Source organism: Tenrec ecaudatus, chromosome 5 (genome assembly GCF_050624435.1).
Source record: "Tenrec ecaudatus isolate mTenEca1 chromosome 5, mTenEca1.hap1, whole genome shotgun sequence".
NCBI classification, from domain to species: domain Eukaryota; kingdom Metazoa; phylum Chordata; class Mammalia; order Afrosoricida; family Tenrecidae; genus Tenrec; species Tenrec ecaudatus.
The window spans coordinates 83,926,485-83,949,143 of record NC_134534.1 but is presented as its reverse complement, the minus strand read 5'-3'; the positions used below and the strand labels follow the sequence as shown (position 1 = coordinate 83,949,143).

The window sequence follows — 22,659 nt, the reverse complement described above, 5'->3', positions numbered from 1 at the left end:
CCTCATATATTATTCTTGGTCAGAAACAATGTTTTTGCTTTTCTGTTATAAAATGATATAAATTCACCAACAATCATCAAATGCATGAAATGCTTTATTTCTCAGTATCAAGACAAAAATGTTATGTCTTGGTTTTACTTTTCTTTTGAATTTTTTCTTAGAAAAATATAAGTGAGGCAGGAGTTCCTTTGCTGTGGTTTGATTATAATTTTGGTTCCAGTGTATTTCTCTTTTCTCTCTTACTCTGTAGCATAAGATGTCACAATGACCTTACTCATCTTGATTTAAAAAGAATTGGTCATCTAGAGAACAAGTTGTTACAAGGAGCAGGAGAGAGAAGGCAATAGTCACAGCAGTTACAATTTCTTGGGAGGCACTACCTCCCTTCTGCTGCGACAAGATGCACTTTACTAGGACATTCCTACTTAAAATTTCCAATATGAAAATAAAATTTCATTATCCCCAAATGACATTTTATTAATGTGTCTGTATTGTCCTGTTAGTTTGTCCCTCTGACAGGGAAGAAGGCGCTCTGGGGTACAGTGTGCTCACAGTGGGCTGCGGTCCGCATGCTCAGCAGGGGACTGGGCTTCGTGCTCCTGTACACAGTTACAGCCTCAGAAACCCACAGGGCGGTGGCTATGGGTCAGCACTGACACAAGGGCAGCAAGCTTACTTTGGTTTGGATAAAAAATAAATATGATAATAAAGCTGTATGACTTTTTTCCTAAAAAGTGGGAGGCAACGTCTTGCATAAAATACTTGGGGGTAAAGGGTAGATATATCAGATGGGGGCAATCCTGTACACATTCATTCCCAGAAAAATGACCTGACTGTGGCCTCCTTTTCAAATAGTAAGCTACTGGAAGTCAGTAACCACCCACATTAATGTTTGCACGCCAAGAGTCCAGGAAAATGCTCAGCTCACAGTAGGTCTTCAGTCGATGTTTACAGACAACAAGCGTACATCTCACATGTTATGCCATTCCCGCTGGACTGAAAGGTGAGGCGTGTCCAAGGCAAACCTGCGGTGCCCTTGCTCTCTGGTTTGGGGCCATGCAATAGAGGGGCTTTCTTGAGTTTCCAGTTGGGGCTTGTCAAATGACTAACGAGGCCCAAATCATATTGTAAATGCCATCAGAGCCTTCTGAGCTTTCCCCAGGTGACAAAATGAGTTCTGTAAACTCTGAGTGATGTGAACATAAAAAAATCTCAGAAGATTTTGCAATATAGAATAATCATTTATCAATGACTAAGACACTAATAATGATATTTTGGGCTACCAAGTCTCAGGATTATCTGTTCCTGTATAGATTTGTCACAATTCAAATCGGATGGAAGAGATGGGAAGTTATGCATCTTTTAGGAAGATAGGTATCAGCAGAATGATCATTGGCCGGTCTTAACTCCAAAATTAAAATCGTCCAATGTCAGCAGGGACAAAAACCAAAAATACGGAGACAATTTGGCCTGAAGTCATCTTTGTGCTGGTTTTAAAATGATATTGAACAATTTCTAGTCAAGTGGATCATCACTTGGTCCTTGTGAATCAGCTGCAGGGCTGTTACTCATTTTCAAGCAATGCATTTCCTGATTTTCCTGGGTCTCCCAACTGGGGTGGGGCTTTGCATCCAGACTGCAGCCACTCTTCTTGGCTTGTTTCTCAACCTCAGTCCCTCTTACTCCCTTGCTGCCTCTTGGCCATCCATCATCCACACTGTTTTCCTGACAGCATGTTTCTCCTGCTGTTTCAACTGTCTCCGCAATCTCTCCCATTTGCAATAGTGGAACAGACTCCAGACACTGAGCCTTCCACTGCCCCCGGAGCCATTGTAGCTACAGACCAAGGTCTTAACGTGTTTGCTGGCTGGGGAGCTCCATGGAGATGACCCTGAACACACTCTAAGTGGAGAAGGTAACAGTCAAATGCATTTTCCATAAAGCTGTCAACATCAATCTTAAACATGACGTGTATATTTTATGAATCCTGACTTCTTTAGCCTGAAATTTTTTCCCTGTAGTATGAAATGATGGGGATACTATTCTAACCTACCAAAGTCTTCCTCAAAAAATTTAAATTAATACCCAAGTCTCAAAGAGATGAAACAAAACTGACCCAATCAAGAACAACAGCCAACCACTGTCACTGGGGGATTTTGACTCACAGCTCTGTAGAAGGTTTCTAAGACGACACATCTTTACAGGAAGAGCAGGTGACCTCCTCTCTGACCAGTGGCTGGTGGGTTTGAACTGCTGAACTTGAACTAGGAATACTTGCGATTAGAAAAATTATGGCTAGATGGAAAATGGAATTTTTATTTGTTTCTTTGTAATCAATCAGTTTTGAGAAACTTAGAGAAAAACTCAAGACTAAGTCAGTGCTACTTTAGATGTGAGTGGCTAATTAAATGCTATTTCAATGTAAGTCACTGTCATGACCAGTCTTTATCTAGGACAGGAAGTCAAGTCATCGGGACAAACTTGAAACGTGTGTCCATGAAATCCTTCGGGAAGGAACAAGCCAAACATTATTTCATTCTGGGACTTTGCTCAGTTTTTAACTTATAAGGGGATATGCCAACATATGATCTGGTACACTCAAGCTGTTTATTATTTTTAGATAACAGTGGAGGTGGTTAAAATGTTGGTAATTTGATACGTATGGATGGGAGTGGGAGGGGGGAAAGGAGAAAAGAAATAACAAAAAATCCACACATCAATTATGCTTATTCTCCACAGATCTTACTTTCTTCTGCACTGTATGATAAAGGCACAGCAACTATTTCAGGGCATATGGATCTGGCAAAACAAAGCCACATATAATAATCAAAAGATAACTTTAAAGAGTTCATTCAGCAACTACCTTATGAGGAGGGCACTCGGAGAGGAAGGTAAGTGAGTGTGAAATATACTGGAACTAGATTTCCTCTCTCTGGGTACTGAGGCCAATTCTCTGCTCACAGTGTTACTCTGTTTAAAGTGGTCAGAGACCTCCGCACACTTGCATTCCAGTCCCTCTCTCTTTGGGAAATTATATCAAGGGTTGTAGAAAAAGCACTACCGCTATGATTAATAAAATGTTTACTGTCAGGAACTCTGTGGAAGTTGATAACACTGGAGCAAAATTTTGAGGCTGAGCTGCTACCTCTAAGGTCAGCAGCTTGAAACCGCCATCCACTCCATGGGAGAAAGAGGAGGCTTTCTACTCCCTTAAAGAATTACAGTTTCAGAAACCCACAGGGACAGTTTTCTCTGTTCCACAGGTTCCCTATGCATCAGAATCGACATGATAGTACTGAGTTTTCTTTATATCTTTAAGGAAAATGATTCAGAAAAGAAAGGATAAAAAAGAAAAGAATGCATAGTCATATGCTCAAGAATGGAATGCAAGTGACATTTAATTCTGAAACAGTAAACTGTTTTAAGCAGTTGCTTAAAGCAAGTACACAAGAGGCTGAAGGTGACCAATGTGCAAGTGCAGCTCTCGGAAACCATCTCCTTGGAGACACTATAGATTGATTCCATTGACTAAGCCCATCTCATGTTTTAGAAAGGCCTCAGCCATTATAAGAAAAATTAATAAATCTTGGACTAATTTTAACAGAGGCCACTGCAGATACAGAGTCATTCTTCCCTCCACTTCAGGGAGGCATGTTTTTTAAGCCTGGAAAGGAAATGTTTAGGAAATGCTTCTCGGACAGCCATTTCTTTCAATTAGCAGTCCCCTGAAGATTTTATATCTTTCTGTTATTCCCTGAAGAACCATTTTAGCTACAATCTGCACTTAATATTGAATTTACACCAGAGTAACTAATTGGATACAAAGAATATACGAAGTCCTTTATGCCTCCAGTCTTTTAATGTGGTCCAAACAAGAAGGACTTTGGGTCACATCAAACGCACTTAGGGACAGAAAGAGAGAATCAATGAAGAAAGAAGAAGGGAAGGGAAAAAGGAAGAGAAGCAGGAGCTTAATATTCAAACAGGGAATGTTGTACACCATTATTCTCCGCCATGAGCTCTTAGTTTCATTCGAACCAAAAGGTCCAAAAGCCAGACTCTCTGCCATGAGTCCACTCTGATTCAGGGTGACCCTCAGGACAGAGATGACCTGCGCTGGGGCGTTTCAGAGATGGTAACTGTTCACCAGAGCAGAAAGCCTCCCATTTCTCCCATGGAACAGCTAGGGCACTGGGACTGGGAACTCTGAATGAGAGACTGGCTGCTATGCTAGGGTGGCCCACTATGCCCCAGGACTCCTGCTGCAAATGACACATCAGTTTAATAGTTTCAGTTTTAAGTATATGTTGACTTTAATTAATTTTTGAAAAGCGGTTTACATGGAAAAGTCACCATGTTCATCCTAAATCAAAGAAAGGTGCAGGATTTCAGAGATCACTGGATTCGCCATCAGAAGTACGGGAGTCAAGGCACATAGGCCAGATGTGGGGAAGGCTGGAACTTAATGTGACAGTGGCCCCTCCTCAAACCTAAGCCTGGGGCTATTGGTCACAGGCAGTAGAAAGCAGACAATACGGGTTTTGAGTGGGGAATTTTCCTCGGGATGTTTTAAAAGAAGAGAAATGTTTTAGAAACCATAAAGTATTAGCATATCATTGCTATCTTAGAAATGGTCCTCATAAAAAATGAGTTCATCTGAAATTAGTGATTTGAGACTGAGTTCAGGCAAATTGTTAGTTTGTGAAATTCCTTTATGCCTTGCCGGAATAACCAGTTGCAGTTGATTTGTTCAGCTTCAGTAGCGAAGAGCTGTGGCTTGAGATCCCAGGATGGCAGAGCCTTTAAGAAACACACCGGTGCTTTTCTCACCTTCACTGCGACCCGCATGAAGCCAGGAACATCGATCTAATGCTTAGCACCTTCAGTGAGATGTCAGACTGTTCCCTTCCCCTGCCCTCCCCCCCACACTAAGTTTTCTGCTTTTTGTTTTTTGGTTTTACTCAGTGATGTAAACTGAAAATACAGAAGTGCATTAAAAATGCCAGTGTTGGGGGAACTGATTACACGGATCTACATGTGACCGCCTCCCTGGGGGATGGACAACAGAGAAGGGGGTGAAGGGAGACGCCGGATAGGGCAAGATATGACAAAATAATAATCTAAAATTATCAAGGGCTCATGATGGAGGGGGGAATGGGGAGGGAGGGTAAAAAAAAAGAGGACCTGATGTAAAGGGCTTAAGTGGAGAGCAAATGCTTTGAAAATGATTAGGGCAAAGAATGTACAGATGTGCTTTATACAATTGATGTATGTATATGTATGGATTGTGATAAGAGTTGTATGAGCCCCTAATGAAATGTTTAAAAAATGCCAGTGTTACCTTAAATTGCTAAATGAACACATAACTATTGTTTAATTTTATAGTATATTGGTTAAACACATAATAGGAGTTTTCCAGATGGAAAACACATAAGGATACGTTGTAGAATAAAAAGTTCTAATTGTACTGCCTACGAATGGCAAGCTTGAGGGTGTGGTCTCTGCAGCAGACCCTCTAGAGCAGGGGTTCTCAACCTGTGGGTCGTGAGCCCTTTTGGGGTCAAACGAACCTTTCACAGGGGTCACTTAAGACCATTGGAAAACATATTTCCAATGGTCTTAGGAACGGCTCTCTATCAATCTCCAGGTGGGTCCGGCAACATGCAGATACGCCCACTTATGAGTACCCGGTGTGAAGACTGTTACCCATGCTACACCATGCTTCAAGACGAAATTTCATTTATTTGTCATTAGGAATAAATATTTCACAATATATAATTATATATTGTTTTTGTGATTAATCCCTATGCTTTAATTGGTTCAATTTGTAACAATGATAATCAAACCTGCATGTCAGATATTTACATGATGATTCATAACAGTAGCAAAATTAGTTATGAAGTAGTAACGAAAATAATTTTATGGTTGGGGGTCACCACAACATGAGGACCTGTATTAAAGGGTTGTGGCATTAGGAAGATTGAGAACCACTGCTCTAGAAGGTCTCCTTCTGTAGAGAGTTCTTATATCACTAAAAAACTCTGCTTAACAATCCCAAGGAGACAGCAACGGGGGTGAGGGTGTGTGTGGTATGGGATAGGAGAAGGGGGGAGGGGAGAAAGGAGGCAATAACCACAGGGACTGGGGGGGGCGTCTTAAAGGCTGTAGTTAAACAACCGACTATCTAACAGGGAAACAACAAAGTTCACATGGAAGAAACACACCAGCCTGTGTGATCATGAGGTGTCGAGGGAATAGGTATCAGAAGTTCAAGAACAAGCAGTCAAATTGACGTGACGAAGTGTAGACACAGTAGAGATCCAAAACCCACCTGCAAGATAATTGGACAGTCCCTCACAGAAGGGCCACACAGAAGGGATGACATGTCCAGGGTGCAGTATAGCACTGATGAAACACATAGCTATCCTCTACTCCTTTCATATTTCCTCCCCTTACTATTATGGTCCCAGTTTTCCTCATTAATCTTGTTAAGCATGTGCAGGTTCATTTGTATGATTAAGATCGTTCCATACATGATATCCAAGATAGATCAAACCTTTGGAAACAGTAATGGGTGTAATGATTCCCTATGGGTTCAGGAAGAGATGGGGAAGGAGGAAAAGGGGAAACTGATAGCAACGATGACTGTATAACCCCGCTCAAGGGGAACAAATAATAGAGCTGTAGGTGAACAGATACACTGCATGGTGTAAGATATGGCAAACTAATAGTAATAATAATAATAATAATATAATATAATGATAAGGGTTACTGGGGGGTGGGGTGGGGATAAAAGGGACTTGATATCAAAGACTTCAAAAAGAAAGAAAGTGTTTTGAAAATTATGGTGGCAGCAATTGTACAACTATGCTTGCTCTAATTGAATAATGGATAATTATAATATCTGTAAAAGCTCCAAATAAAATTTTTAAAACCCAAACTCTGCTTATTTACTGTGTAGCATTGCCCAGAAAATGCACCTTGCTCCCTTTGAGAGTCCACAGGAATCACAACCATTGATTAAACATACTACCATTGAGTTGATTCTAAGTCATAGACAACTTATCGTACAAAGTAGACTTGCTTCATGTAGTTCTGAGATGGTAAATTTTTACAGGAGCCGAGAGTCTCATCTTTCTCCCAAGGACAGCTGATGGATTTGAATCACCCACCTCGTGGTTAGTAGCCAATGCTTATCCCACTTCCCCACCTTAAGCAATGATTAACAGCTCCTTAAACATTGATTACATCCCTAACAATTCTACTAGCACTTCAGAAAGGTAGCTCCTATGCTCTCTCACCACTGGTGATACACCAGCCACTCGTAATGTGAGTGTCAAAGCTAAATGGTGACAAAAATAGTACCTTCCCTTTACATTCTTTCTCCTTCCACCATTCCATTTGCGTTTTATGACTGGCACATTAATCTGGAACCACTTTTCCTTAGAATACTCTAAACAGATAGTCTCAAAGCAACGAGTCATGAAGATGCTCTCATGAAACTCCTCACCCCACTGCCATCAAGTAGATTTCACTAAGAGTGATCCGACACAGGGTTTCCAAGGCTACCCATGTTTCTGGGAGCAGACAGACTCATCTCTCCTGCAGAGCGAGTGCCTTTGCAGATTACAGTCCAATGCTTATCTAACACCACCGTTGGGGCCCGTCAAGAATCTCCTAGTTCAGGAACAGCAAATGCGTGGTGGTTCTGTACTCTCCTCTTCTCTTCTCCGCATGATGGGTACTTCTCAGTCATTCTTACGTCCCCTCTGTCCCCTTGGATCTCAATGTCTTTCTGCATGCAGAGGAGACCTGGTTTCCCTTCTTCATGAAATTCATCCTCAAACTGTCATGGATGGGAAAACTAAAGTTCAGATCACTAATTGGCTCACCCAACAGTTAGCTGCCAAGGCAGCATACTAGTTGCTGATTATCTTAAACAAACATTCTAGATCTGGAGAAAGAACCGCCGAATGAGTTTGGGTACCCACAGTGAGGCACAGACCCACAGTGAGGCAGGTTTGAGCTAAAACTTCCCCACATCTCAGTGGTATGTTGGTTCCCAGGGAACTGACACCAGTTCAGGTCCAGTGTTCAGTAATCCCTGAAAAGTCTGATATTTCTTCTTACCTGATAAACGGTAACTCTGGGGAAAGGGCAGGAGAAAGAACAGCAGTACATATGGCTGGCTTTGTAGTGGAGAGCTGGTAGCATAGTGAGTTAGGCAGTGGGTTGTGAGCTTCACGCTTTGCTGTTTGAACACACCAGAAGCTCCATGGAAGAAATATGAGGCTTTCTGTTCCACAAAGATCTATAACTTCCAAAACCCACGGTGGCAGCTCTACTCTGTCCTGTAAGTCTGTCTACTCTGTCACTGTAAGTGAGAATTGACTGATGACAGAGCTTGTTTGAGAAGTAGGGTCTTTGCTTCGTGGAGACAAGGTGGGGCATTCTGCCCTTACTCCTTTGACTCTGCTATCTGTTACTGTAGCAAAGCCCAATCTGGTGTGGCACCCATCTCTCTGCTCCAAAGCAGCTGGTGGTTTCAAAGTGCTGGCCTTGTTTTTAAAAGCCCAACGAGTAAGCACTATGCCATCAAGGCTCCTGTGGAGGCAGAACGTGGGTTCATACTGCCAACCTTTGGGTTCCCAATACATCACAAACTGCTTGCGCCACCCAGCCTCCTTGATCAAGTCTATTTTTTCTTAATTATTTTAATTACAGTTATGAATAAAATCAGGGTAATTTGACTTAAAAATTCTTAGTTAACAAAAGAAAGCTTAAACACGATTATTTTTAAGTACCATACCGGTGTCTATAGAGTCGGGCCCTGTCTGTACCCTAGTAGAGCTGTGCTCCAGATCTTTTAATGGCTGCCTTTTTGGAAATAGATTACCAGACATTTCTTCCGAGGGACATCTGTGTGATTGGGAATCCCCAATATTTTGCTAGCAATCAAGCATGATAACTACTTGTACCATCCAACCTAAATAAATAAAATCCCAAACCCACTGCCGTAGAGTGGATGAGAGAGGGCTCAGCATCTGAGACTATAAACCTTACGAGAACAGGCAGCTTCATTTTTCTCCTGCTGAGTGGGTCTGAACTGTGGACCTTGCAGTCAGTAGTTTAATACATGCCCAACAGTGCTACCAGCCCAGAGGCACTCATATTTTAAGCTATGCCTTGTTATTTTATAAATACCTTTCTGATCAAATACTTGCTAAGATGGTTGAGTGCTATGGTGGCAGAGTGGGTTACCTGCTGGGCTGCTAGGTCAGCAGTTCGAAACTACCTTTCTTCAATATATTGATGTGAAGGAATTTGATGTTCAGTGAATTTTTGCCACAGCATCTTACTAATAATAACAATAATGGCTAGTAGTGGTGTTAATGTAAAACATTCAATGCTAAAAAGCAAATATGATAGTAAAACTCTATAACTTAAAGTAAAACACTTGTAACTAAAGATTTTATGAAAAACACCCTTAGTTATCTGCTATAACTGAACGACCACAGTGGAACACTTTAACAAACAGAAATTCATTCTCCACAGGGTAGGAGGCTAGAGATCTGAATTGGAAGATTTTTCTCTCTCTGTTGGCTGGGGGGAAACGAGGGTTGTGGAAGAAAGAGGATGGATCTTGTCATTGTTTTTACCCTGGGTCTAGGAGTTCCTCAGCACAGGGACCCCAGGTTGGATAGATGGGTTCTGCTCCCAGCTTTTCTTTTGGGGGGATAGTAGGCCCCTGGATTTCTGCTTGTTTTTCTCCTGTAAGATAAAAGTTGGTGCAGGCCAGACCCCTTCAATTTTGGTGGACCAGGATTCTCCCACAATATGATTTTATTTAGTGTAGTGTGGTCAACTCCACCATGGGATCTTATATGAAGCAATCAAGCAGTCGTGGGAAGAATGGGGTAAAGCAGCACCTGGTCACAACATTGATACAGTTGAAGGAGGTTATGTTAAGGCTGTGGTCAACTCAAAGAAGAGATCAGTGGTTCTACCTATGGGTCATGACCCCTTTGGGGAGAAGGCTGTTACCCGTACTACACCATCCTTCAAGACAAAATTTCACTTATGTGTCATTAGAAATGAATATTTCACAAGATATAATTGCATATTGTTTTTGTGATTAATCACTCGGCTTTCATTATGTTCAATTTGTAACAATGAAAATACATCGTGCATATCAGATACTTACATTACGATTCATAACAGTAGCAAAATTACGGTAAGGACACAGCAATGGGAAGAATGCTATGGTTGGGGGTCACCACAACATGAGGAGCTGTATTAAAGGGTCGCAGCATTAGGAAAGCTGACAACCACTGGTACAGACTGACACTGTCCTTCTCCTTCTGCTGGATCTGGGTCCTGCATCTGGTTCGTCGACATCTGGTTCTACTGCCTGTCAATCCTAGGACCCGTCAGCAGACTGCTGCATTGTGTTCATTTAGCTTTACACCCACCAACCTGTAGTCTTCCTGTTTCATCTTTTGCTTCCTGTTTGTCAGCCACGGCAGCTTCATGACTCAGGAGATACCCCTAACTTATATCTGACCCATGGACTTGAACCAGACTGGACTTGCACATGTCTACAACTGTGTGAACCATTTCTTGATAATAAATCTTTCTATATACATAAATGTACCAGTATCACTGGTTTAGATTTTATAGAGAACCAAGTCTAACACATCACCCTAATTCATTGAATTGGTTGGTTGAGCCCATCATTTCCCACATTACGAGGGATGGTTATATCACTACATCATGGCCTCTACTTCTGCCTCATTTCCATCATAGAGGTTAGGATTTACAAGATACAGGATAATTAAGTAATGCTGAAAATCATGGCCTAGTGAAGTTGACATATATTTGGGGAGAGGGGCAGGAACATGGTTCAATCCATAATGGTAACCAATCCTCTTTTGGTAATAAAAACAGCAAATGCTAATTTGGTGGTCAAAGGTGTTGGTTTTAAAATGGCTGTTTCCCAGGAAGTTGAAAGTCCTAACAAACAAAATCTTACCTGCTCTTCCTGGAGCTCAGTTTCCAAGTGATGTGGGATTGGGTCAGAATAGGCGTCCACAGTATCTTGGGACCAGAGATGACATATTATGGAGATACAATATAATTTTCAGATCTCCCATGGTCTGAAACTATGTACCTGGGGCTGGTAAAGGGGTCAACATCCCTAGCCTGAAATCAGGTTACCTGTCTGCTAGCTTTTGGCACAATATTGGCTAATAATTTCTCTCACATTTTGAAATCTTAATTGTTATAATAATTGGGCTTGCCCAAGTTCACTAGTCTGCCAGCATTTTAGGAGTATTTGAACCAAAAATTGGCATTCCCATCTGGTGTTGACCTCCTGTTACTAATGCTGCTTCTCTTCTGATACCTTTACATAAAGAAAAACCACACTTGGAGCACACCTGTACATTCTACGTCATTGTCATTGTCAGCAGCTATAATTAACAAAGGTTAACATGATCATTTAAAAATTCCAATGAAACTTTTCACTAGTCTTTCTCCAAAGTTTTTCAATGATTTTAGCCTAGTTAGTTAAATCCTGGGTTCCTGCAGTTCTCTTTCCAATGAACATCTGAATTTTGCCAAAGCCACTGACAATGACAGTAGGAGATGATCTCAAGTGACAGTCCTTGCGATCAAGCCCCAGCCAGCTTGGTCGATGCAGTGGTGGTTCCAGCTGACTTGAATCTATTTTTTTACATAGAGCCCATTTCCCTATCTGTATAAGACTGGCAGTCAGTGATACAAGCTCTACTCCAGTTTATTATCCATGCCATCTGGTCTTCAGGTTATTTGACCAGACTGAATAAGTAGATACCCCCATCTAGTGGCTTCCAAAACACCCTGCTTCCAGTATCGTGGGCCATTTCTGCCCACATTCCACTTTCACTCCATGACTCATATGGTACACACACTCATTTCTACTGAAGTCAGACAGCCTGTGTGCCAGGAAACTTCCCAGACTCTGCTTGCACAGCCCCAATGCCCATTGATCTTTTCCCGAAGTAGATTCTTGCAAATGAGTGCTCCCCTCATCTTACTCATCTTATCTATTACTCTATTATCATCCTCAAAATAGGTTGGGCAAGATGCTTGTACAAATCAGTGTTATAGCTCCTTGCCAATTACTGTTTATCTTACCCTAAAATATTCCTCCTACCACACGATAGTAACATTGTAAAAAGAACATAATGTATATAGCAATTTTATTTTTAAGAGTAAATTAGAGAATTACCAAAGCGCTAACAGAGTGGGAAATGCATAATAATAATAAGTTTTACTTCTATGAATTCTACCACCAAGGGAATTATGGATGCTTTATATAAAACACAGGGATAAAGCAGCAATTAAAATGCTATAACCCCAGAGAAAGGAAGAATAATGTAAGCAAACATCTGTGTCATGTGAGCTTCCTTAAAAACACAAATCCACGGCTCTGTTTCCTTAAAGAGTCTGAATCCAGAACTACCCAAGGAAGGAGACAGAGGTTCCAATCCGAGCAACACCACACTCTGAGTCTCATCTTCCTCCTTCGTCTTACTCTAGATGCTCAAAGGCATCAAAAATACAGCTGGCTGCAGTCTAGTGAAAAGGGCGTTCACACTAAGATATAAATTAAATCCCAAAGAGTTTTTTATTTAGCAGCTCATTAAAAAACAACAACTGATCCACTGAAAGAGACTACTTCTAAGTGAGATCGTGTGTTTGTTGTTGCTGGGCGCTGTCGAGTTGGTTCCCGATGTGCACCTGAAGCAAACACTGTTCGGTTCTATGCCAGCGTCACCATGATTGGCATTGGGTTTAACTAATTTATGAAGACAGTAATCTATATAAACAGAAAAGTTCAGGTTGTCTCTGTAGGCAAATAGTGAGTCACAGTGGGCACAAGCAAAATCTCGATTGTAACTACATCTAAAAGCCCAGAACAGGGTTAGAAGTGGTTAGATTTGCAACTGAAAAAAATCACAAGAGGTTTGTGGCTGAAAGCTTTTTGGAATAATTATCCTCATCTGACCATGAAATTAAATTGTGCTAGAACAGGCTGTTTCAGAGAAAATCTAAAACAGAATCTACAGATTTAATTCAGTAGATGGTGGCTCTCTAAGCTACAAAATAAGAAAAATCCAGGACATTGATAAACATAATAAAATGTGGGTGTGCGTGTGTTTAATTCATGCCCTTTTGCTAAATTACAGAAGCATTTTAGTTTGTTTAGCTTTTATATAAATTTTAATTTATATTCCAAAAAGTAAGGAAAATAAAAATAATTTTAAACCCACCTACCATCAATTTTAAGGAACATTGGTGGCCCTGTTGGATAAGCAGTGAACTTTTACCTCAAGGTCAGAGGTTCAAACCTACTAGGTGGTCCTCAAGAGAAAGACATTATTGTGAGTTACAGCCTCAGAAACCTTACGTAGGGTCCTTATGCGAAAGAACTCACGTACAGATTCAAGCCTCAAATTGCAATCTTGAAGATTCTCTGGGCAAGGTATTTTGAGTGATGTAGGAAGAATCAAAAGAAGATGGAAAGAATACACCGAGTCACTGGACCAAGAACCATATGATCAAGAAGAGAGGGTACTAAAGGAAGAACCTGAAGTTATATTGAAAGCATTAGCTAAAAACAAAGGCTCTAGGAATTGATGAAATGCCAATAGAAATACTTCACCAAGCTGGCGAAGCACTGGAAGCACTCACCCATTTATACCAGGAAATTTGGAAGACAACTACTTGGTCAATTGATTGGAATTTCCATATTTTACCCAGTCCAGAGAAAGGTGACCCAACAGAATGCTCAGTTTATAGAACACTATCATTGATATCACATGCGAATACATTTTGCTGAAAATCATCCAACAACAGTGGAGCAGTGCCTTGTCAGGGAGCTACCAGAGGTTCAGGTCCTGTTCAGAGGAGGAGGTAGAATAAGTAATATCACTGCTGGTGTCAGGTAGCTCTTGGCTAAAAGCAGAGACTACCAGAAATATGTTTTTTATTGACTGTGCAAGGCAGTGGACTGTGTGGACCATAATTTTAGATAGCCTTGGGAAGAATGGGAATTCCAGAACACTAGGGATGTCCTAAGTCAGGAAGTAGCCAAGCAAGGCCATTTAGATAAACAACGGAGCATGAGATCTCAGGGGTCTGACAGCTCCTGGAGAAATGTAGATCTCAGGTGGTGGTTTGATAACCCTGTGGAGAAATATAAATTGTTTTCTGTAAACCTGCTTTCTGTTGTCCTATTGTTTGGGGTCTTCTGATCATCATACAACATGTGAACTGTCTCCGGGGATCATTGTAAATTTGTTTTGGTTACATAGTGTAAGGTGTATAACTTACTTGATTTTCACTGAATTAAAAATTTTTTTTTTAATTTTCACTGAATCTTTAAAGCAGTTTGGAGGTAGCCAGCATCACTAAAACTCAATAAAACCCAAGTAGTTATATATCAAAGGCATTTGTGTATGTGAGGGTGGGTGGGTGGGGCTCTTAATTCATTTACCTATCGAAAGACATCTGGGTTGATTATAAATTTTGGCTCTTACAAATAAAGCCGCTATAAGCATCCACGTACATACTTTTGACTGAGCACAGTTTTCATTTCCTTGGTATAAATATACTAAAGTGGAATTGTTGGGTTACATAGACGTTGCATGCTTAGTTTTATAAGAAACTCCAAACTGTTTTTCTCCAGAGTGGTCCAATTTGCATCCCCACCAGCAATGTGTGACTGATTCAGTTTCTCTACATGCTTTCACACCTTTGGTGGTACCTCTGCTTTGTTTGCTTACTTGGTTTTTTTTTTTAGTGATTCAGATAGATTTATGTTGATTTCTCAGTGTGATTTTAATGTGTTAGTGATGTTACAGCTGGTGATGCTAAGCATCGTTTTGTGTTTTTGTTTGTCATCCATATGCCCTCTGTAGTGGCATGTCTCTGTATGTCTTATGCCCCATTTCCTAATGGGATTGCTTAGTTTGGAATCTTTTGAAGACTAGCTAGAATATATTCTAGATAACTAGCATTCTTTGTTCAACACAGGTTTGCAAATACTTTCTCCTAGTTTGTACCTTTTCTTGTCATCCTCTTCATGCAGGCTTCCACAGCACAGATGTCTTTAATTTTGCTTATGTCCATTTTGTCATATTTCTCTTTATGGCTCATTCTTTGCCTAATATATATCTGAACAATTTTTTCCCTAAAATTCTTATTAATTTTTGTTTTCCAGTTAAGTCTGTAGGACATTTTGAGTTAACCTATAACGTGTAAGGTATGTGGTGTTAGGATCAAGTTGAGGCTCACTTTCTGTGCCTGTGGATATCCAGCTGTTGCTCCAGCAACATCTGTAGCGAAGGCTGCCTTCTGTCATGTAAACTCTGTCTACACCTTTATCTAAATCACTTGAAAATGTACAATCTTTTATGAGATGCAATTCCTTACATGCCATTTCGTCAGTGTTTCAGGAGCTGAATTTTGTAGTCCAAATTGTATTTGATTATCCTTATTGTTCTCTGTAGTTGAAAGTTGACCAACTGCCCCAGGAGAGGCTGAGCAGCAAAGAGCAATAATATCTCAATAAGAGTGTCCTGAAGTGAAATCAATCTACAACCAGTTTAAATGTTTGTAATCCAGGTAAAGGTTTTGTGTTCACATGCAGGGTTTTGTGATAAAAATGCATGGGTTTTCTATTGGTCCGTGCTCAGGATTGAACTTACTTTCCCTGACTGACTCACTGCTGTCGAGTTGAGCTGTCTCATAGTGACCCGATAGGACAGGGAGTCTTGCCCCAGTGAGTTTCAGAAATTGTGACTATTCATGGGAATAGAAAACCCCGTCTTTCTCTCACAGAGAGGTTGGCTGTTTCATTTTGCTGACCTAGCAGATCGTAGCTCAATGCATCACCAGGCCACCAGGCTCTCTGAACATACTTTACTGCTAGACAGACAGATTGGGGTTAGGGAAAGTGGGCAATAGAAGGGATTTCTAGCAAAAGAGAGGTGAAGGAATACTTCCCTTATCAATAGCTCCCAGCACAAAGGAAGGTGGAGGGAAGAAAAAATTCACATCTTTATCAGTCAGTTCTGAGCCGAGGAGGAAAAGCTTACAAGGCATGGGTAGAGATAGGCAGCGTGTTCACACTATCCCCACACAAACTGAATAGGCCAAAATCCATTTGCAGAGATGGCCAGGCCCTGACCCTCATCTTTCAGCTGCCATCTAGCTTTACCGGCCTCAATAGGCAGCGCAGAGCCCGCCATCCATCATTTTAGCTACATGCCTGCCAATAATCTCAAATCCCGTCTTCATTGCCCTCTCTCCCATGCACTCGGCCAGATGCCAGCCCTGGCTCAAGGGAACTGCTTTCTTCGTGTATCATTGCCTGAGCTAGTAAATGCTGCTGGAAAAAACTCTTCAACCCCAAAGACGCACTGGGATTGTCGCCATCCCCACTGTGCTCCCCTGCTCATCTCGGCCCTAGCTCTCTGTCAGCTTTCCGATAAAACAGTTCCAAATGGACAGCCCACCGACATCACAAATGCACTGCACCCTAAAAGGTATTTAGCTCCTGCTACATGATTGCTTCCCTACGGGCCCACCTTAGTGCGTTACACCGCAGGACATCCAGGGCACGCTGGAGAACTCTAGCTGTCACACTCACCCTCCCTAGGCTTTACTCTTTACATCATCTCACACAATCCTTTTGACTTTAATTTTTACTTTGCTTTCAGTTTGCGTTATCTTTTCATTTCCACATTTTCTACAGCCCAGCCCAATAATTTAGCAGGTCCCTAACTCACTTTGTTACATTCTCATTCAGATGCATTCCTCAAATTATCTTGAAGACATGTTCTACCTGAGAAACAGAACACATTCAATCCTTGCCTGACTGATCCCCAGGATCAATTGGCAATCTTAAACCTTGTAGGACTTGACCCTGGATTACTTCCCTGGTTTCCTAGCTCATTTATCTCGACCCTGTAATGCCATGAGTGACCTGGGAGTCACATCAGCTTCTCTGATTTCTACCTCTGAACAAAGTACCATCTTGCTGTCTTTGCATATGTTTTCACCGTGCCAGGGACATAATGGGGGTTCAAAATTTTGTGGGAAGATTCTATTGTCTTTTAATTTTCCTTTCCCACAAACTTTTTGAAGACCCCCTACTATTTTCACTCATCTCCTTGTTCTGGCTCAAAAACTATCATTGCCAACTCATGACTCTGTATGACAGGTTACAGCTGCCTGTGTCAGTCTCTGGGACTGTAACTTTTGATGGCACTAGAAAGCCTTGCCTGTCTCTGGACCAGCTGGTGGTTTCACACTGTGGGCCTCGCAGGGCACAGCCCAGCGGGTACCCACTATGCCACCAGGTCTCCCTCCCACTAGCTCCTACTTATTAAATGTACAGGGCCAGTCAAATCCATTTGGAAAGTTGTTCTATAAACTAATTGTCCTGGATTCTCTGAAATTAAAGTGGAAAATAAAAAAAGATAAATCTATTCCATATTGAAGCGGCATGACAGCTAGATGCAACGCATGGTCCTAGATAAACTTCTCAACCTTCCTAATGCTGTGACCCTTTAATGCAGTTCCTCATGTGGTGGTGACGCCCCCCCACCCCAAACCATAAAATTATTTTCGCTGCTTCTTCATAACTGTAATTTTGCTGCTGTTATGAATCAGGTGACCCCTGTGAAAGTGTCATTGAGCCCTCAAGGGTTGAGAACAGCTGCCATAGAGGAAACTATGCACGGTGGAAAAAGGAGACTATGGACTGTAGACATTTAATAAAGATTGTGCATCCTTCTTAATTTCCTGCATTTCTATCTTTGTTCTTTGGAAATACACACTTAAATATTAAAGGTAAAAAGGCGTGTTATATGCTACCTATTCTGAAATTCAAAATAATTTCTCTCTATATTTTATAGTACTTATAAATGTATGTAATATAACCCAATAGTGTTCAGTTCTATTGTTCACGGGGTTTCCAAAGAACACCAATAACACATACAGAGGGCGTGACAAAATGATCAAACAAATGTGGCAAGACATTGACAATTGGTATTGTTCAGAAAAAATCATGAGATTTGTGCATTATGATAATAATTTTATGCTACAAAGCTTTAAAGGGAGCTCTATAATTCTTTGATTTCCAGTGTTGTCAAGAAAATATGAGATCCTGCTCTAAATGTTTTTAGTACACAAGAACTAAAATTAAAAGGTGTTATAGCAATTCCTACAGTATAAAATATTTTAGCTGCTAGAAGGTACTTTTAACTATAACTGTAATTATAAGCAATGTAATCATATGCAATGCATAGAAAAAACTCTGGGTATACATAACATACTATTTATTATCCTGAAGATGGTGCAGGACAAGAGAATTTTTCATTTTGTTATTCATGTATTGCCAAAAGTCAGGGTCAACAGCATCTAAAACAACATCTAGACACTTGGAGTTGATTCAAAGTGTAATATAAGAGTATTAAGAGAGGGAATCTATTACCTGATATAAGTTTTAAATGATTTGGAAGTCTGTGAGTCATCACTCTTGCTATTGGAATACAAATAAATCAAGTAAGAATTAAGTATATATATTATATAAAAACACATATCTAGATAAATATATAAATAATATAATTAAATACATAATGCATTAAATATGCATATTATATTTGATGTCTTTTTATAGTAAACATGCTATATTAAATATTAAAGTAATAATTAAATATATTTAATCAAGTAATGACAAAGTATATATAAATTTTTGTTGGTGGAGTATTATTTATTTTTTTCTTTAATCTTACTTTTTGTGTTTTTAAATTTTAGTTGGCAAGGAGGTATAGATTAATAAATTCAAAGTAAATCAAAGGTAATTTAACCTAAAATTTAAAAAGAAAAGCCTTAGCTGGCAGAGAAAGTATATTTCAGTAGAGCCCTCTACGACAGTTAGACCACTTGATTTTCTACATATGTAATGAATCTTGTTACAACCTTCTTAGCGAAAGAAGTATTATACATGACTCATTGTCTTAAAATGTATACTATTTTCCATGGCTTTGCATTGTTGACATCACCTCTCAATAAAATAGCAGTTATAAGTCCAGTTCTTCTACTCTCAGGACATCAAGGCCAACTTATATAATGGCATCTGCAAATCTCAAAACCCCTACACTGTGGGATTTGCCTGCCAGTATTGCATGTTGTGGCTCTTTGAGGGATAAAATATCTGTCTTATGCTCTATTGAGTGTGCCTCATACTTAGCACATTTTGATTAATATTTGAAGCAGAAAGAGCACTTTCCAAAGATATCTTGCTATAATTGAAAATTTTCTGCTTCCTCTAACACGACTGCCAATTTTAATTTAGTGTTAGCCTTTGGCTTTTGGTTAATAGAATTGTAACTCAGAGTTGCACACTCATCATGCTTGAATTTAGAGTCTTTCCTAAGTATGTACCTTAAAAATACCTGACACCTATTCATTGTGTTTATCAGGCTTGATTTCAGTGACCCATGTCCTGCTCTGCAGCAAACAAGGATATTCATTCCCAACCCTAGAGCCAGCGAACTCCCTAAGATCTTTATTCACATGTCTAGAAGGTAGTCTGGCACAGGACAGGCTTTCACTGCGTATTTTCTGGATTCTATACACAGGAAAACATTTAAAAAATAACAACATAAAACAGAAAAACCTTAATTTAAAAGAAAGCACAAAATATTAAAAACTAAAACAAATTTAAAATGTCCATTCCAATGGGGGATGGACAACAGAGGAGTGGGTTAGGGGAGACATTGGACGGTGTAAGATATGACAAAATAGTGGTGATTTGTAGATTATAGGGGGTACATGAGGGAGGGGTTAGCAGGGAGGGGGAAAATGAGGAGCTGATGCCAGAGGCTCAAGTAGAAAGTAAATGTTTTGAGAATGATGATGGCAACAAATGTACAACTGTGCTCGACACAATGGATGTATGTATGAATTGTGATGAGTTGTATGAGCCCCCAGTAAAATGATTTTAAAATAATTTTTAAAAATGCGCCAAAAGGGAGATAAAAAGAAAAGGTGTTAAATTTTAACTTAACTGCATCTATAATCATCTATTTTTCAATGCATCTGCTTGATAGCAAGGCTATCCTAATCCCTAGTCTATGGGCAGAGAGAATTCACCAGATGCTTATTTTATGTGTATTTTTCCTTCATTTTTTTGTTTGCTTGTTTTAAACTGAAACAACTTTTAAATTGGTCAAAGGGGAGGTCAAACGAGAAGATATTAGATTTTAACCTAACAATGCCTTCCATAAACGACTTTACTATGTTCTGCCTGATAATAAGGTTATTCACATCTCTCAACTATGATCACTGGGGATTCCCCCGAGACTTAATCTATGCTGGACACTGCTCCCACTGCCATCCATAGCCTTCTGCAAATCCAGTGTGCACAATTTAAGCTCAGATACCATTCTTCCTTCCTTCAGATTCGTATTTTATTATTTATGTTCCTTGGATCACACAGTCTAGTGTGCTTCTACAGTGTAACTCAGTTGATGCCTAACTTAGATAGCTGCTTGTTTGAAGACAAGCCTTTTAAGATGCCAGGTGCCATGCCTTCTGATAGCTGGGGACCATCTAATTTCTTTATCACACTTTGCTATAGCACCCATAAATTCAGTGATCTCTTCATGAGGGCAAGCATCAAATAGGGCCATGTCATAAGAACGAATTTTTCTTAGATCAGGGACAGAATGAAAAACAAGTCCCAAATCCATTCATATTGTTTATCTATGTTTCAAGGTCATCTTAAAGACATCATTGCCCATTTATGTTAGAGAACATTATCCATCAACCCCCTAGAGCATATGTTATTTCTATTGATGGTGTCATTAATTTAATCAATGGTATAGAATTTAATTGAAGGGAAATTACTCACTAAAATAAAGACCATATATGCAAAACTAATGGAGAATATCTCACTCAGTGGGAAAAAATGGAAACATCTGGTAACATGGCAGATTACAAGATAAAGATACAAAAATGAATCAGATTCCTGCATACCAACAAAGCTCTGAAAAGGAAATCAAGATAAAAAAATAACATTTATAATAGTCGCCCAAAAGATGAAATACTTAGGAATAAGCATAACTACATAAAGAAGAAAGAAAATGTGCACAAAGAAAACTACAAAACACTAATACAAAAAAACCCTAAATAAATAATGTTCCTTGTTAATGAATAAGAATGATTAACATTGTGAAAATGTCAACACTTCCAATGTAAATTATAAATCATGCAATTTTGATCCAGATCCCTGCATCAGTCTAGAAAGGAATGGAGAGCCCAATCATTAACTTTGTAGGGGGATGAAAGAGACCCAGGTTATGCAAAGCAGTACTTAAGCTACAACATCAGATATATGGAACAGAACAGAGAAATCATTAATATAGCGATCCACCTAAATACAAGTAATTGTCAACAAAGAGACAATACATTAAGTGGTAAAGAGAGAATTTCTTCAACAAATTGTGCTGGCAAAATTAGATTTTCATTTTCAGGAAAATGAAATAGGGCTCATGCCTCACTTCATATACAAAATGAGCTCAAGATGGATTAAAGACCTAAATGTAAACGCCAGAACTGAAAATCATCAAATAGAAAATAAGGACAAGATTAAGGGCCCTGATACCTAATACATGGCCTGAGCACACTCTCAAGCATAATAAGACACACCAGCAGGAGATTAACAAGGTAAGGAGGACCTCCAAAAACAGACATTTATATGTTGCAAAAGGCCTCATCTAAAGAGTGAAAAAGAGCACCCACAGACTAGGAAAAATAATTGGCAATGATACATTGGATTATGAATTAATCTCTAAAATCTATTAAAAAATCAACACCTCATCAAGGAGGCAGAAGCCATGAATGAATGGTTCACCAAAGAAGATATCTAGTTGACCAAAAAACATACGAAGTGACGCTCATCATGAGCTAGCACCTCAGTCCAGCATTAACAGCAGTTTTTTAAAAATTGTAGAGGGATTGTAAAGAGATTGAGTCCCTTATACACTGCTGGAGAAACTGTGAAACTGTACACCCCCTGTGGAAAACGAGCTTACGTCAAGAAGTAATATTATAGCAAGAAGGCAACTCAGCTTCTTTTATTAAATTGGAACTCTGTGATGCTCACTCTCCCGACACAACTGCTGGAGCCAAAGTGGCTGAACAAGCCAAAGTGGGTGAACAAAGTGGTGAAGAATGCTGATGGTGCCCGGCTATCAAAAGAGATAGTGACTGGGGTCTTAAAAGCTTGAAGATAAACAAGCGGCCATCTAGCTCAGAAGCAACAAAATCCACATGGAAGAACACACCAGCCTGTGTGATCGAGTGGTCCCGAAGGGATCAGTTACCAGGCATCAAAGAACAAAAAATCATGTCATTGGCTGCACACCTCCATGATAGGATCGCTGAAGACAAATGGGTGCATAAGCAAATGTGGTGAAGAAAGCTGATGGTGTCCGGCTATCAAAAGAGATAGTGTCTGGGGTCTTAAAGGCTTGAAGGTGAACAAGCGGCCATCTAGCTCAGAAGCAAAAAAGCCCACATGGAAGAAGCACACCGGCC

General features: G+C 40.0%; 1 protein-coding gene across 1 annotated transcript in view; it reads right to left on the bottom strand.

The window, feature by feature from the left end:
• Nucleotides 1-22,659, bottom strand: part of XKR4 (XK related 4) — a 386,973-nt gene that overhangs the window by 192,033 nt on the left and 172,281 nt on the right. The gene's annotated exons all lie outside the window — the stretch shown is intronic.